This window comes from Halichoeres trimaculatus, unplaced genomic scaffold (genome assembly GCF_033239565.1).
Source record: "Halichoeres trimaculatus isolate MK-OKI-2021-1 unplaced genomic scaffold, fHalTri1.1 fHalTri1_scaffold_8, whole genome shotgun sequence".
In the NCBI taxonomy this organism is placed as follows: domain Eukaryota; kingdom Metazoa; phylum Chordata; class Actinopteri; order Labriformes; family Labridae; genus Halichoeres; species Halichoeres trimaculatus.
Window position 1 is genome coordinate 17,792,526 of NW_027437186.1, and position 17,150 is coordinate 17,809,675.

At 39.5% G+C, this 17,150-nt stretch overlaps 1 protein-coding gene across 1 annotated transcript in view; it reads left to right on the forward strand.

Annotated features, from left to right (window-relative positions):
• Positions 1 to 17,150, forward strand: part of cdh11 (cadherin 11, type 2, OB-cadherin (osteoblast)) — a 107,651-nt gene that overhangs the window by 33,046 nt on the left and 57,455 nt on the right. Inside the window, exon 2 of the mRNA XM_074675494.1 lies at positions 12,655 to 12,720. The gene's annotated coding sequence lies outside the window, so the exon portion shown is untranslated. The remainder of the gene's footprint in view (positions 1 to 12,654; positions 12,721 to 17,150) is intronic.

Genomic DNA, 17,150 nt, shown 5'->3' on the forward strand with positions numbered 1-17,150 from the left:
TCACTGAGCTTAATAAGGATGCATAAAAAAAGATTTTATACTCCTATTTCACACTGTTCATGATTTTTATCAAGAGCTAAAAATTATGGCATAGGACTGGTACACAATCTTGCATTCTTGCCGATAATTTATCTTGTGTTTGAGGCATATTGGAACCAATTTGGCCTGATATCAGCATCTAAACAACTCTGCCAAGAACTGATGATGATTTATCATTCTTGCTATATCTATATCATTTTTTTGACATACTGACATTTATTACATCAGTATAGTACAGACAGCTCAGTCACAATGGATAAATAACCTTGAGGGGCACAACAATGGGACATTGTACTGTGGTGCATCCGTATTATCAATGGATATCTGAAGAGACAACGTTGTGATTCGATACACTTTCATGTGACCTGGAGGCTGCTGCTTACTCCATTTCATCATGCGTGTATCCAACATCCTGATTTGCTTCTTTTTTTGTTTTTCTTTTTACATGTTAATGTGTGTGTGTGTGTGTGTGTGTGTGTGTGTGTGTGTGTGTGTGTGTGTTGAGGAGCTTTTTTCATCTTCCCAATTCTGACATTCACACTCAGACACACATACACACACACACACAAAAGCAGTCCGCAATTTAAAATGTCCCCAAGGTGATCGATGAGGTGGTGATGGAAATGTCATCTGGTGCTAATACATTTATCATCGCTCATCCAGCCTCATGAATTCCTCCCTTTGGTTTTCAATCATTTTTGCTCTTTTACCACGAGACCATTTGAATGCGGTGATTCATAGGACTGCCAGCAGTTTTCTCTGAGGAGGCAGAGCGAGCATGCAGGCTTCCAGCGCTCTGACTGGACTCATTAATTAGTGGGCAGGACAATGATCCTGTGTTTACATGGAATCCAAGGGATGGGGTGGTAAATAAAGAGTGAGGGGAGGCTGAGATTGCCAATCAGTGACTATCAGAAAGAAAACAAATACTTCTGTGACCATGAACCAGTTTCTTTTCTGTCTATGACGCAAAATTTCTGCAGAAAGTTTCTGGGGGATGGTTTTAGTGCAGGTTTTAGCATCTGGAAAGTTACTTGTCTGGAAACTAAAGTTGGCACTTTTCTTGGATCAAAGGCAATTAAAAATGGTGGAGATGAAATATAATAAGTTATTGATTCATGAAATGTTCTTGCTCATTAATAAAAAAAAGGGGGAAAATTGGATCAGCTCCAGAAAAGTGGCTGATGGGGAAAATTTTCTTTATATCCTCACCCTACTGCCACAGAAGGCCACCTGATATGATGATAGGATCGATGGTTGAGCTGTCTATTATTTTAAGGCTACAATAATGTTACGACTGGAGTGACTGGAGCAAAAATGCAATTTTTACCAGAGTTTATCAAAGCAACATCAACATGCTTCACACGCCCTACACCACAAACTTTTTGGGTCATAGCTGCTGCATTAGCAGGCCAATGAAACGTCAAATCACTTCCCAGATTGTGCGTGGCTTTGGCTCAGTTTTAGAGCAGGTCGTCCACAAATCAGAAGATTGGCGGTCTGATCTCTGGCTCCTCCACTCCATTTGCCGTGTCCTTTGGAAAGACACCAAACCCCAGATTTCTCCTACAGGTGGAACGAAGGGAATTTGTGTGAGGATGATGCAGATTAGATTCTGATTGGCAGGCTGCTGCTTTGCACGAAGGCCTTGAGTTGGTGAGAATGGCAAGTGGCCATTTAAGAGGTCAGGAGACTGGAAAGGTACAATTTCTCATGCAATGGTTTGTAAATAGTTTTTTAGTAAGAAACTTGATGCAGAGACTGTCTGAATAGGTTGTGTGGCACCACTAGACTTTTGTTCGTCGGTAGAAAGGATGGCTGAGGTAATATTCTGATAATAAAAATGGTTGAGGGACTCAGTAACTTGTTGGAGGACACTGAGGCACAAAACATGTTTGCCACTTTCCCGGCTTTGAATGTCCTGTATCATGTCCTCTAGTTGAAGGACTTTCTAGCTGAAAATTCATAAAACTCAGAAAATAAAAACCCATTTTTCCCCTCAATATTGAGGAGAACATTTCAACGTTTTCACCCAAATCTGTCCTCCGTGTTTCGGATCCTCCCTGTATACATGATAAAGTGTAAGCAGCAGCTCCATTCTGATCTCGTCGTAGGATTCTATTTTAAACTCAGATGTGAGGTTGGTTGTTTTTTTATGCTCTAAACAGACTTTAAAGAGTAAAATCACACTGCCAAGCTTGTGTCAAGATACAGATGTGAGACATCATTAAACATTCATGTGTGTGTGTGTGTGTGTGTGTGTGTGTGTGTGTGTGTGTGTGTGTGTGTGTGTGTGTGTGTGTGTGAACTCCTCTGCGAGTAAAAGAGCATGTCATACAATAACAAACTATCTAAATGAAAATCATCGACAAGTGAAGCGAGTCATAACTGAGTATGCGCGTGCATGCATAAGCGAGGCAGCCGTGCAGAACTGAATATGTAAAAGGCATATTTATTTCTTCTCCTCCTCTCTTTCCCTCTTTTTATCCATCAACCATCTCTCCTCTTGCATTTTATCCCTCCTTCCAACCCTGTCAGTTAAATGGCTGCTCCTCGTTTCTCTCCGTCTCTGTAAGTCAACGTGTCAACTACGATATATCTCTTCCCTGGGTCACGTTGTCAGTAACACACACCTTCATTATCTGTTTGTGAAAGCACTCGCTGTGCGTGTGTTACAGGCCTCCGTGTCAGGGCTCTTGGTGCTGTTGGGGTGTGAAATTTGTAAGAAGGTACATGTTTGTGTTGACGTGGAATATTTTTATGTTTTTTTGTACATAGTTTGAAATATTTGGTATGGGCCGCTGAATAAAATCGACACTCTCCCCCTGCATATAGGTGCAAGCTTTATATGCTAGTTTGTGTGTTTGTGGTTGTAATACTGTGAAGGTTTTTCCTCTCCTACCCTAGATGTCACACTTTTTTTCACATGTTTCCTTCTTCTCTCTTGCTGTGTTGCTGAATCCCCTCTCATTTTCACACACAGTGACGCTGCACTAAAGAAACCAGGCAGCAGTGTACGCTTGTTGCACCAACAGCAGCACAGAAAATAAGTGTGATGTCCATCAGAAAGTGTCCAAGCGCATTAAAATCAGCTATTCTGTTAGTGTACTCTCATTCATATTTAAACGCCCAACCCCAAATTAGGTTACCACCATATGCTCTGTGGAAAGTTTGCACAACATCTCCAAATATAGTCTTCTTTCAAACCCCAAAATGAGGAACTTTAGTTTCTTTATGTTATTCATAGAGGGGTAAACAGGGAAAAGAGAAATGAGTGTTGTGATTAAATGTGAAGAAACAATGAATAAACCAGATGCAAATGGCTACATTGTGCAGCTAGAAACCCAGAGGGGCTAATAAAAGCTTCTCTTCTTAAAGCAATAAGCTAAAGAAGTCTGTGTCCATGGGAATGCTGAGAGTAAAGTCTTAAGAGTTTTAAATCACTTCACAGTTTTTTAAAACACAGCAGCGTTTTGTAAATGAGCAGCGTTGCCCTCTCCAGGGAAAGAAGTGGATTATGAAGATATCAGTGTGGGAAATTCATTATACAAAAACATCACCAAAAGAACAACACTGATATCTGGCACACACTGAAACCCAATCCATTTTACAGTTTGCTGCTTTTAAATAATGCACCGTGTCCCATGGAGTTCAAATGAAATTATAAAGTCTAGACAGTAAAAATCAGATCACATTAACATCATGCTGGTCTGCGACTGTCCATGACACGTTGATACAGTGGAAATTAGTGGAGCTCGTGGGGCCACGCTGAGAGAGAAGCACATGTAGACAGCTAGAGATTCAGAGGCTAAGGCTTATATATTGCCTCAACATTTTTTTAATAAGTCTTCCAGTTAGGATTGTTTTGTTAGAGGTTTCAACAAGTGCAAAATTTTCTCTTGACTTTACCTCTATTTTATGTCTGCTGCTAACCTTACACTCAAATTTGCTCAAATATATGCTGTGATCAAGCTGTTAAATAACTGAAGCTAGCATTAAATCATTAAGCCATAACTTTAACAGTCACACTTCCACGTTGTCATTTTCCCAAAACAAGCCATAGGGAGTTCTTCCTTTTACACCTACTCTTTTATAATCAGTGGATACCACAAAGGTTGAATAGAGACCCAGAGGCTTATCTTCTGTTTCCTAAATGTCAACCTTCAGGCAACAATAACAAACCTCAACTTCAGTCAAACACATATTTAGATTTCAGACTTGAGGTAATAACATTTAGAAGTGCTCAACAAAATTAACTTGCTCTGCATATTTTGAGAAATGTTTTGCCTTGTTTTAACAGTTGATGACAAAGTAAATGAAAGAGACAAAATCTTCTGTCCAAGTCTTTTATCTTGGTTCCTCTGCTGTTCTTAGGGCTTACCAAGCTGAAATGGTCTATATGTAATACAAAGCATTAAAATTTTGCATTGCTGCAAATTCCATCTGCTGATATTTCATTATTCGGATGTCATTCATGACATGTTTTCAACAAAAGGCTCTTTTGAAAACGGCCTCCAGAATGGACTTTTTTCTGAAACACTGCTGCCACCGTTGCCATGTAAACAGTTAGCCTGAGTTTTCAGTGAAAATGATGACGTCATACTCTGCTCCGTACGAGCGCATACAACAGGACTACAGTACCATTGTTACGATCATCACGAACTACCGTGTTGTGCTTGTACCGCTCAATTTGCTGAATCTGCTGACTGTCTTTACACAAAATGTGCATCTGTTGCTCCATTTCTGCACTTAGTTTTTGCCAAAACACCAGATGATCAGCTCAACTCTACTTCGGTAGAGATTTCCCAAAAGCGGTTTCTGGACAAGACAGTTATAGCACCACCTACAGGCCTGGCATACTTACTACAGCGTTTTCAGTCCCTCAGTGTTTTGGCTAAAATAGCCTAAAGTTCCCCAAGACCAATATCATTACTCTACCTTTGATACCAGAGACCTGATGCTTTTAGGTACAACAGATTTTAGAATGTCACCCAAGTGATGAAGACACTGATCTTAACATCGTACTGATTTGTAAATTAATTTAAGTAATATTGTTAGTCTCAGCTATAAACTTAGTTTCTGTTCATGTCAAATGGATAATTTTGTTTTGATGTGGAGGATTGTCACTGTGATAACATGGTAAGTGCCCTAGTTTTAAGTGACTTAAGTTTTAAGTGAGGTGAGCAAGAAAGATATCAGATAACGGAGAAAGATTTCAAGGTGTGGGACTGGAAATGTCAACAAGAGACTAATCACGGTTAGTGTGTCTTTGACTGAGTAACACCAAAAAACTGACAGCCACTGTACACATTTGGCAGTCAGTCTTTTTTTCTTTTTTTTCAGGGGTGCAATGCTGTAGAATACGCTGCCTCCTATTTTTAAGTTTACCTGCCACTTCCTGGTCCTTGTTTTGCATGCCAAGCTCCCAGCAGAGACAGTGAAGTTGCAGGCAGAGATTTAGCCTCTGAAAACAAATAATTATTTCTGCTAACAGCCTAAAAATATGGAGGATGATAAAGCCAGCTAGTTACATTTAATCTGCAACTAGCTTGTGTCTAACTCTTACCGATGGTCTCTGCCGCTATCAGTACACAATGAATAAACTACAGAATAGTTCTCAAGGGCAGACAGAAAGTTATCCCCACTTGAGATGGAAAGACAACCATCACACTGACTTCTATCTGCCCGGCTTATCTAACCATGTACAGCTATTTCAGAGCTTCTGACAGAGTGGCAGGCTCATATTTTCAAGTGAGGAAGTGGAAAAATACATGGCTGTCTAGAGCAAGTGTTGTAGGAGTAGCACTATTGTGGGAGCAGGACGTCTGAGCTGAGCGAGATAAAAATACAGGCCTATAGTTACCAGCCAATCCCCCTGTAAAGCAACTGCCCGCCACCTGCATCTCCTGTGTAGAATTTTATTTTAGACTCAGCAATGAGTCAGAAAAGAGGTGAGAGGAAGAGGAGGAGGGGGAGGATAGTTGAAGGAGGGTGCTTGCCTGCAGATAAAATATATGAAAGGAATTGTGAAACTAAAATAAGTTTAAGGTGTGTAAAAAAGTCAAAAACTTGAATATATTAAGTAATTATTTCAGACTGCTTCTAAATTGAAGTCTCATAAATGGAGTTACCATTTCCCCCTATACGCTTCTCAACCTCACTGTGATCAGGTTTAACTAATCTCCAAGGAACATCCAAACAACTGTGCATGGTGGACTCGTTCATGGAAACACTTCAGTACCTTGTACACACTCATCCAATGAAATGTGCTTGTCTATGAGCCCATGCACCTGTGAATGCATCCTGGCCCACAGATAATACAGACACAGCTGGGATCCACCAGCCCCTGCCAGCCGATACTTACGTCTGTGTGTGCATGTGTGTGTGTGTGTGTGTGTGTGTGTAGGCGTGCGTATGTATGTGTGTGCAGCTACCAGCTGCGCCCACTGTGCTGATCCTCAAAGCTGCTATCACATTCTGCTTGCATCATTTCACTGCACCCAGAGCATCCAACTCATGAACACATGCTCACAGTTACAAGCTCATATTCAGTCTCACTTTCATGCACATAATCACTTTCTCACATAGACACTCGTTTGCTGACACAGGATGTTATCATTACACATCATGGGTGTTTTAAGCTGCTTGATTTCAAACATGCAATTTGTGAATTTGCTTTTGTAGCACATGGTGTTACAGCAAGCTGCACCTAATCCTTATCCATGAAAACAAGAAACATAAGGAGGAAAAGTTTCACATTGCAAAGGGTCATCTCCTGATAAATCATCAGATTCGGTGGTGAATTTCACACTGCTGTTATCTGTTAGTGCTGGAGGAAGAGTCCTGAGTGACAAGTACCTCCAAAGATCCATCCGTGGGTCAAGAAAAAGGTCAACAAAGGCCAAAAACTTCTTAAACTAAGGGTCAAGAGTGACTGCAGGGCCTTTGGATGCAGCCAAGTTTTTCCATGATAAGGTTATTGGTCATTCTGCCCTATAAGGCCAGTTAGCACTATACTACGAATATGAAATACTTTCAAACTTCTCAGCTCCTGACAATTTATCAGCTGTGCTAGTTTGCCCTCATAGATCAGAGAAAGAAAGTTGGCTTTCCTCCAGCATCTGTTGTAATGTTGGCTGCTATCATGGAACAAATCCCAGCGTCTTGATTTAGAAACCAGATGAAACACCAGATTTTTAATCCGAGGGAGTTTAATGTGTTTGGATAGAGCTCAGCTAGAGGACTATAATCAGAATAATTATTCTGGTCTCACTCCAGCTTCAGGCCTTTTAGCTAATGACAGACACAACACTAATGGCTGGATTTCAAGCTGTCTGTTTGCATGTGTTTTGATGTGGCATGTGTGTGTATGTGTGTGTTCAAATCAAGCATGTTTTCAGTTTTTGTTTTTGTGTGTCAGGCTGTATGGTTACAGTGTTCGCATGCTGGTCCAGAAATGACAAATAAAAATGAAGATAGATTTCAGATTACTGTCGGCAGTGGTGGGCAGCTGATCTGAGGGATGACAAGTGTTTTATCCTCAAACGACCATTAGGGCCTGTGTCTACTGATAACCTCTTTTTGTTTTAGTGGTGGTAGCACTTATTTCATAAACAAAACAATGCAGATCAAAGCTCAGCCTTTCATTTGTTTTTTGTTCTGGGTTCATTTGAATCACTCCTCATATTGTACTTTGTGGGAATGTTGTAAATGGTGTAAGTAGTGACAGTAGTGTGTGCTCTCTCAGACTCTGAGTAGAGGCAGGATTGTTTTTGTTGCTCAAGCTACAATATTGTGCGCAGGGACAGAGATATTCTGCATGCAAGCGCTGTGAAAGCTCTAGCAAAAGTAATGAATGTTTGACTTCCATGCAAGTCAAACATTTCCTCTCGGGTTTTGTCAGAATAATGCTGCCACATAATAAAGCCATCATGCTCAAAACTTCTGTAGCAACCTTTGTTAAGCATTCTCCAACACATTATTATTTTATTTATCAGTTATTTTAACCCAAATCAATTTCAAAATAATACAGACAACTTTTTTGCTACCTACCAACTCAGTTTTCAGTGAAAATGGTTTTAAAAATGCAGGTAACAGAGCGTGGATTCCACTGTAGTTGAGGTCTTTACAGTTGAGGAGCCTAGTTAGGTTGTATAAAAAGCTCATTTTAAGCCCTTGTTTGGTTGTTGAAGGATATTCTGAAGCAGGATGCATATTTTGAACTGCCCTGCAAGAGAAGCACATTGCAGCCATAGCAACATCTGTTCATCTGAGGCTATTTCAGAGCGCAGTCATACATCATATCTTCTTCAAAATATTTTTTTTCCATCTTGATTGTTATTTTATGGCAGGGAGACATTTGAGTCGTAGGTTCTCGTCACGTTTATTGTGCGTAAAATCACCCTTCAGAAATATGAATGCAGTTCATCAAAATAAATCAATAGAAATATTATCACTTTCAGGAAGCTTGTGTGTGTGCGTGCGGGGAAACATGCACGCCGCACAGCCATTGGCAGTGGACTACCAATCAATAGGCCTCTATTCATGCATTGCACATTTCACATAAGAACCAATTCAGACGGTGCTTTACAGTATCGACAGTATTGTCTCTAGGTCCCTTGCAATACCACAACACGGTGAAATCCATTTTCCCCTCACATAACGAGCTGTCATTTTCTGCTTGGAATGAGCTCAATCGTCTCAGCATACAAAGCAGGCAGATTTAGCCGCAGAATGATAATAACGATAGCACAATAGCGACTGGTATAATTCCACGCAGCATCTCTCAGATCACACAATGATGATTGAGACAGCGGTTTGGGAAGGGATTCCTCATTTTAAGAACATCTGCAGTGTAGTGACGGTTAGAAAAGCCCTGTTGCTGGGATCTTCGAGTGCTGACTCAGTGTGTTGCCTTAAATACTCTGATAAAACCTGTTTTTTTCTTCTTTAACAAGGTGAAAGGAGTCGATGTTCTCTGAATACAAAGCAGGCTTATCTACTACATGACAATAATGATAACATGATGATGATTAGTGTTATACTGGAGGGAAATTACCAACTGTGAATAATAATGATTACTTATAGAGCCCTGCTGATGATGAAGGAGCTTGTGGAACAGACAGCTGAGTCATGTATAAGTAATTGTGAGTTTTACTGTTTCTGTTGTCACTGACTTGTATTTCACACAAGCCCCCAATTAACTCAATCCCTGTCTTTTTTTCAGTCTTTTTTCAATTTTTTGCTTTTTGTTTTTATGATCAACAGAACAACTGTGATGTCGCTCTTTAGAACCCTTCAGTTTGGAATACTCTCAGCGACAGCAACAATGAGCATTTTTTCAAGCAAGGCATGTCCACGTTTAGACAAAGAGATGGAGCAGGAATTAGTATGTGCTACGATGATGAAGTAAAACCTTATGCTGATTTATTAGCTGGCTAACTGGAAGGTTCAGGAATGATCTACTTTTGGAGCCACCCTGCAGTGAACTTGTCCTCTTGCTTAATTTTCAGCCCAGGACGTTGTAGCTACATACCTACACTCCTGTTGCAACAAAACAGCACAAAAAAAGCTTGGAAATGTGTTTTTACTCATTTGTCGTATTTGCTTACTGGCAAGATGTTTGTCATTGGCAGAAAAGAGCTGTCAAATACATCATGGGATTATTTCCTGTAAATACTGACATTTTATTTTTTTAGGAAAATTCTGCTAACCCTACCTTTAAATGCTGGCTGATAGAGCCTATCCAAAGCTGATGTGCTTTTGTTTTTAACATACTTCTGAACATTTTAAACTTTTAGGTTGTAAAAATGTTAAAAATCTTGGTCTGAAAAAAGGAGACATTTCTTACAAATCTTCTACCCTAAGTAGCTTCTTCAGATCTTTAGTTTCCACATAAAAGCAGGGGAGGTTAATTATTGCAGAGTCTCGGTCCTCAGAGCTGTGTGATCTCCCACTGCACATTTATAAAAACGTGGATAAAAGAAATGTGGTGTAGAAGATAACGGCACTTTTCTGGCCTTTTGATATTTAGCCATTACAACGTTATGAAATATCTCTGTCACTGTATTTTTCCTCATCTCTTCACTGATGTACCATCACACCCACATAATTACTAGATGGAAGGGAATATATTCTCTCAGAAAATCAAGTGTTGCTAGACTGCTTTCTTCTCCCTTTTAATGTTTTTCCTTCTGTTATTCATCCACTAAAGGTTTGCCCAATTACTGCGTTCATTTTGGGCATTTTTAGTAATACCCTGTTTCATTCTCACACTGGCAAGCTGCTCTGTAAAACCATTCAGCACCACCTCCACGGGCTCTGAGCCCCTCCACTGGGACAGGCCAGGGTTAAGTAGCTTGCTCGGGGGCTTCTCTCTGGTAGTTACAGATGCAGGGGAGAGTGTGTCCTGTTCATTTTTCTGCCCAGATAACACCTCAGGTGATGTGGGAATGCCATGGACACATGAAGCCAGTTTCCTCAAAACCACTGTGACCAATTCCAGTCTCTGATTGCCTTTCTTTGGGCTATGACCCTGACTATTATGTAATATTAACTGGTTGTGAAAATCATAGATTTATCTGTTTCTGTTTGGAGGTGAGAGGCTGGCTTCTTGGGATTGAGGCTATTTACTGAAAGGTCCTAACTGCCTGAAAAGTGAAGCGCTGCCATGGAAATGGGGATCTGAGCAGGGTATAATGTTTCATCTATATGTAGTTTGGCTCTTTGTGTGCAATGCAAGCACTTCCAATGCCCTGATGTATGAGAATAATGGATGAATAAAAAGTCAGGTATTTGGACTACACCATTGAGGTTGTACAATAATCACTATGTGGCCAAGTTCAACCTTTCATCCTTTCCCTAAGTTTTCTCTAGCAGCAAATAAAACGTGTATTTTATTCCATTGTTTGATATCAGCTGACCAATATGTTTTTATTTGGTCTCATCTTCTGTTTTTCTGTTTACCTCATTGGTTAGTCTAAGGCAGAGTATTATGTGTCCCACCTTTAAAACTTAGATAGCAAGTAACAATGCTGGGTGTTCATACTCAATTTGTACAATTTGTTTTTTAAACCACTACATATTCCTTTGTTTCAGAAATCCTTAAATGTGTCTGTAAGCTGCTCAAAACAGTTCATTCTGAACAAAAAATGAATAAAACACCAAATCCACATAATATTATGAGACCTACCAAGTGATGCGGTCATTGTATAAGGATCTCCAAACCTGTTCATAACACTAGTAGAATGAGCCTCAAACACCAAGAGCTTCCTATAGCTCCACCCCCAACAGGCCTCCAGGGGAGCTGGCCAATCAGAGGGACAGGGGTTTATTGAGTGGGGTTCCTTAAAGGGACAGCATCTAAAATGAAGTGCTTCAAACAGGCTGAAATAAGAGTTTTCCAAAAAAAAAAAAAGAGTGGGACAATATGGAGAGACACATTTTTGTTGTTTTGTTTTTTTTTTTGCTGTAAATCATATATATTGGTATGAGAAGGACAGGATAAGGCTCAAGAAAAGAACCATGGCCCCTCTTTCAACTGATCTATAAAAATGACCAGGTGTATTGCAGCAGTTGTATTTCAGCCTTAACCACGTAAAAATGTATCAACTTGACAACATATGTATATTGGGACCAAAGGCCTTGGTAACATGTTAAAACAAGACAACTACAAACACATCAACAACAAATAATACAGTTCTACAGTTTCATTTCGCAGACACTTTGTCCAAAGTGACGTATAACAACGCAAGCAAGAATTTAGACAGAAGGGATAACCTTAATTTAAACATTTAATCAACATCATTCTTCATTTGTTTAGTCCAAATACTCATGTTATGGAGTGATATTACTGTAAACACAACAAAAGAAAACCAGAAACTAACAGTGAAAGAGTTTTATACCTAATGTCAACACTCTGCTCATACACCAGGCTGAACAGTCTTGTAATTCACCTCCGCTGATGTGGTGCACCAAGAAGCTTGGTGAATTCAAAGCAGTACTGGCCAAGTCAGCACATGAATTCAGTCTCTTTTATTTATATTTAACTAACTACATTCATGCAACACTACTACGGCTGTATCAATAAGAGATGTTGAAATGAAACATATTTGGTGGAAAAGTGAGAGTGAAATAAACAGTGTCTGAAATCCCAGCAGTGTGAGCTGTGCTGGAGCTCTGTCAGCCTGCTGCTGTCTTTGGTCCTCAAGTTATTTCTCTGCTGGAAACATCTTTAAACTTCAGTATCAGAGCATTAAAAAGAAAACAAGGCTTCATGTGTATTTTGAGGTTAGGAGATGTTTGCTCGTGAAGTTGCATGGTTTAATTTTCCATACACAACTATTTTATGTGTTTCATATCAAAAGACCAATTTAACATGTACAAATCCCTGGTTACATATGTGTCTGTTACTCTTCTGTCTAGCTCCACTTTCCCCTCTTTTTCATTTCCGTGCATAATTACATGTACAACGTATTGAGCTGTACATTCATGCAATTAACATGCATGTAATTATATCATAGTCAAGTGATAAATTATGTCTTTGAACCCTTTCCTACTGAGGAAACATTTGTGTTTACATGCAATTAATATAGTTCTCTTCCTATTTTGTTTCAGGCAGAGCTGTCTCACCCTTCAGAGGAGGAATCAATCAACACATCCCACCCCAGTAATGAGCTAAAGGTGCGTTCTGCTATCTTTTCTTTAGCTATATATGGACATAGAATCAAAAGATCTGTGAATTGGCATTGACAGCCTTGCCTCTGCTGGCCTGTTTAGCATTCTGTTAAACTGGTTTGCTCTCTTTTAGGCAGACAAAGAGCAACTGAGAGTAATGACTGGAAGCACACAAAGAGCTTTATCTCAAACTCTTTCCTCTGTGCTTTCATAGAAGTTTGTGTTGTCCTTTCTTTTCTTCCTGATAGAGCCATTTTGCTGTTTTTGCCTGCGTCTCTCTCAGTAATGATCTCCGTCCTTCACGTTTAATAGAAAATTATTCTCAGTTGTTTCACTTGTATCTGCCTACAGCAGCTTGTTAGAGAGGACTTGTAAAATTGCATATTAAATATGATCTCATGCCTGAAAATGTGGCTTACAATGCGTTTGCCCTTTAGGCACATGTTCCCAAAGTCACCGTATCGTGCACTTCACATCTCCCATACTAAGCTTTTTTTTCTTTTTGCTCCTTTCGCCGGGAAAAAAGTTGAATAGATTAAAGGCAGATCTAATCGATCCTGAATGTGCTTATCACTGGCTGGCAGGCTGACTAGCCGATTTCCGAGAAGCACATTTTAATCCTTCAACTGCAGGCTGTAAACTGGAGAAAGACAAATAGGAAGAAAGACTCGCGGGAAGTGTGACAGAATGTTTTGATCTTTCAGAGGAAAAGTGTCGGTGTGATACCATTGAAACAAAACGTACATTATGACCAGCTATGTTCCAGCATCACAAATCAACCACTGATTATCACAACGAGGGTTATTAATATTCACCAAAATGTGCTTTCCTCAGTCCACCTCTCTGTTCTATAATAACGCTGGTCAAGGTGAACCTCAGTCACATTCCTGGGGAAGCTGTCAAAGCAACAGTCGATGCAGTGAGGGGAAGGCAAACTGTGTTTATACCTTTTCTGACACCACAAATAGATTAAAAAAAAAATTAAAGAAACAAGTTAGTTTCCCTGACACTGACGTTGACTGCTCGATCAATGAAGGGATCGACGATTACTCTATCATCATTGAGGGATGAAGCATCCCTCAATGGTGCTTCAAGGCACAATGTCAAAAGAAATCTGTCCCTAAACAAGTCATTTGTGTTACATAGTGTTCATACATTGCTTTTCTTCTTGTAATCTGTAAACTAAGATACACATCTGATACACTCCATGTTTCTATTTGCTGAGCTCACCCAACGAAACTCCAGAGAATAAAGGAGGTAGCTCTCAAACCGGTCAGTACCATTAAATGTGTGTAGATATGGATGGTGTGCCTCCATATGCTGATATGCACAGCCGATAAGGTGCTATTCAGTTAGGATTATTATTATTTTCCATCTGAAAAATAAGCTCCTTAAATAAAATGTAGCACTTCATTTATTTGCACTGCAGAGCTCTGTGTCTGTCACCAGGTTGTTACAGTAGCTCTAAAATAATCAAATGCAACTTGGTTATGTTTAAAAATGCATTGTACATTTAAAGTTCATGTGATCTAAAGAAATTATTTTTCTGTATTTCAATACTGAATGTCCTGAGTTTGAAAAAATAATACATTTCTTATTTATGGTAAAATCAAATGTTTTTTGTCTTGTTTTATGTGTTTCTTAAACAAATAAGACAGTCACAATAAGAGTAACATATAAATTCCAGTACAGGATAGACTTAGCTTTCTTACAGTGAAAAAAACAAACAAACTTGTGATATGGGTATTGGTATTAGCCAAAAGGGGTTTGATATATCGGCATATCGGATATCGGCAAAAATCCAATATCGTGCATCCCTACTGAAGAGAGTTACATGACTCTTCTGTTAGTGTTGATTACATTTACTCCAATCTAAATTTCTCATCTACTTTACATGCAATTAAAGAAAGTGTGTTTAAAATGATTAAATAAACACAAATGAGCTCTATCACAGACAGTAATGTTGGGCTCTGTTTGTTTTTAGCTTCACTGTAGTGGAGCTGTTGTACCACCTATGTTTTCATAAAGTGAATATAAATGTATAAAGTCAATCCTAAAAATAGCATCCATGAGTACCTTCATACCTGGGTTACATTCACAAGTTACTCTTCACACGTACTCAAGAGAGCGTAATTATATCAATTCAGTGTTCTTCTACCTTGTTGAAAACACAGTGTAAGGCCACATTTATAGACGGGAACATATGATCCCATTTTTATCTGAAGCAGGCTTAAACTTTGTCCTTTGTAAATGTACTTCATTCAGGTGTATAGAAAGATTAAAGCAATTTTTTTTTTTTTTTTTTTTAATACATTGTATCTGCCACTGAAACGTGTCCTCATTGACATCTATTGATTCCAGCGCTAACTTATCATGATTCCTGGTTTCAAAGGGGTTTAACTACGCTGAGTGCTGATTGGATGTTTAACCTTCTGACCCCAAAACTGGGATTTGAGCACATATCCCATAATAGGAGGCATTCATCCACATGACCTCTCCTGTCACGGAGACAACTCGGCAGCAGGCAAACTGACAAAGAAATCCTGTGTGTGTGTGTGTGTGTGTGTGTGTGTGTGTGTGTGTTTGTGTGTGTGTGTGTGTGTGTGTGTGTGTGTGTGTGTGTGTGTGTGTGGATGGGGGGAGCTTATCTGACCAGTCTCAGGTCTTATTCCTTTTCTCTCTTTTTTTGTCATTCACCTCAGCTCTCTTTCATAGATAAATGCCCATTTTTAACGCTGCTTCTGAAAAATAGAACCAAAAAATACAAAAACAACAAGTAGAACATTTATTACTGCTCTTCACGACACGTGAGTTTCTAAACGCTCAAATAATGTTGGATGTCAGCTTGCAGGCACAACACTCACTTCCTGCATAAAAATATCTTGCTTTGAAAATACATCTTTTTTGACCAAAGAGGGTAAATTTACCTTTAAAATCCTACAAACTATAAAGAATAATGTCTTTCTCAAAAGATAAGTTATCTCCCCACAAGGAGCTGTCCTGCTGCATCACTGCCCCAACTTTGCTTGCCTGCAGCTCATGTAGAGGCACATTTTGTTTACTCCACTGCCTATTTCCCCTGCATTAACCACAGCTAGTGTAATGTTTACAGCAGCATCATTGCAGATTAAGTGTAGCTGCAGTGTAACAGCTCTAAAATGAGATATTGTTGCAAGAATTCCCCTGAAATGGGAGCAAACCTCTGCCAAAGATTTTTATGAAACCACATCAAAACCTACCTAAAAAACATGTTTTCTAATCTACTAATGATCTGATCTGCTGTGTTCCTATCCTCAGAAGTAGGTCAGTCAGGTCATGATTGTTCTTTTATGCAGTTGTGCCTTATTCTCTGTGTTTGTGATTGTTCCAAGGAGGGAGCACAGTGGGATGAGGCTGGGATTTATCAGCTGAGAGTGAGAGGAAACATGACTTCAACATGCTTGAAGATGCCAGTTACATCCTAAAAAATAGCCGAGGATCTAGATACAAGGGGGATTTTTTTCTCCCCAATGAGTTTGAATAAAAGTGTGACTTTTTTTTTCTTTAGTGTTGACTCTGTGTTGATTTTGACACTCCTAATAGTGATCAATGAATCATCCTCAGATTACTGCTGATGGGAGTTTGGGTGTCATTGCAAGCGTCTGCATGAGTCAAAGGTGCAAACAAGCCCCAAACTGACACCACAACAGTGCCTTTTCTACATTTTATGTCAAATCTGTAAATAGAAAAAAATCTCTTGCGTATAGTGTTTGTTTTGCTATTTTAAGTCAAAAAGCGACATTTTTCACAAGCTGTTTCACACCTAGCTAAACTCCTCAAAGGAGCTTTCAAGTGAAGCGTAAGAGTTTACACACCGTTTAACTTCAAAACCTGGAGAAAAGCATCTGACGTTAACAAAACATGACAAATTCAAGCACAACAGTTAATGTTCACATGAGGACAAAATGCAAAGCAGAAGCAAAGTGCTGTAAAAACCTTGTTAGCTATCGCTGTCATACATCTTTAAAAAGTGACACTGATGGGTGTCTGGGAGGACAGATAAGCAGCAGGAATTAGAGGGGAAGAAAATTCCTTTTCCAGGGATACACACACACACACACACACACACACACAGTGAGTTTAATGCCCTCTACCAGTATTGATTACCCAGCAGTCTGACTGATAGAGGGCTTGATATAGAAAAACACACATCAATAAAATAGCAAGGAAAACCTGTGAGGAGTTTTAAGGACGCTGCCCTTTCCCTCCCACCTACCCACCGGCTCACACAAACAGATGCTGAGTAGTTTACTTATCCCAGAAATGTGCTGAGATGCTAAAAGTGACATTTCACCGTGCAAGGAAGTAGTTTTATCCCAGCTCTCTGAGATATACAGCGCTTAATAACTTGTGTATGTCATGGTCGGAGGACAAAGCTAAGTGAAACCAACAAGTGT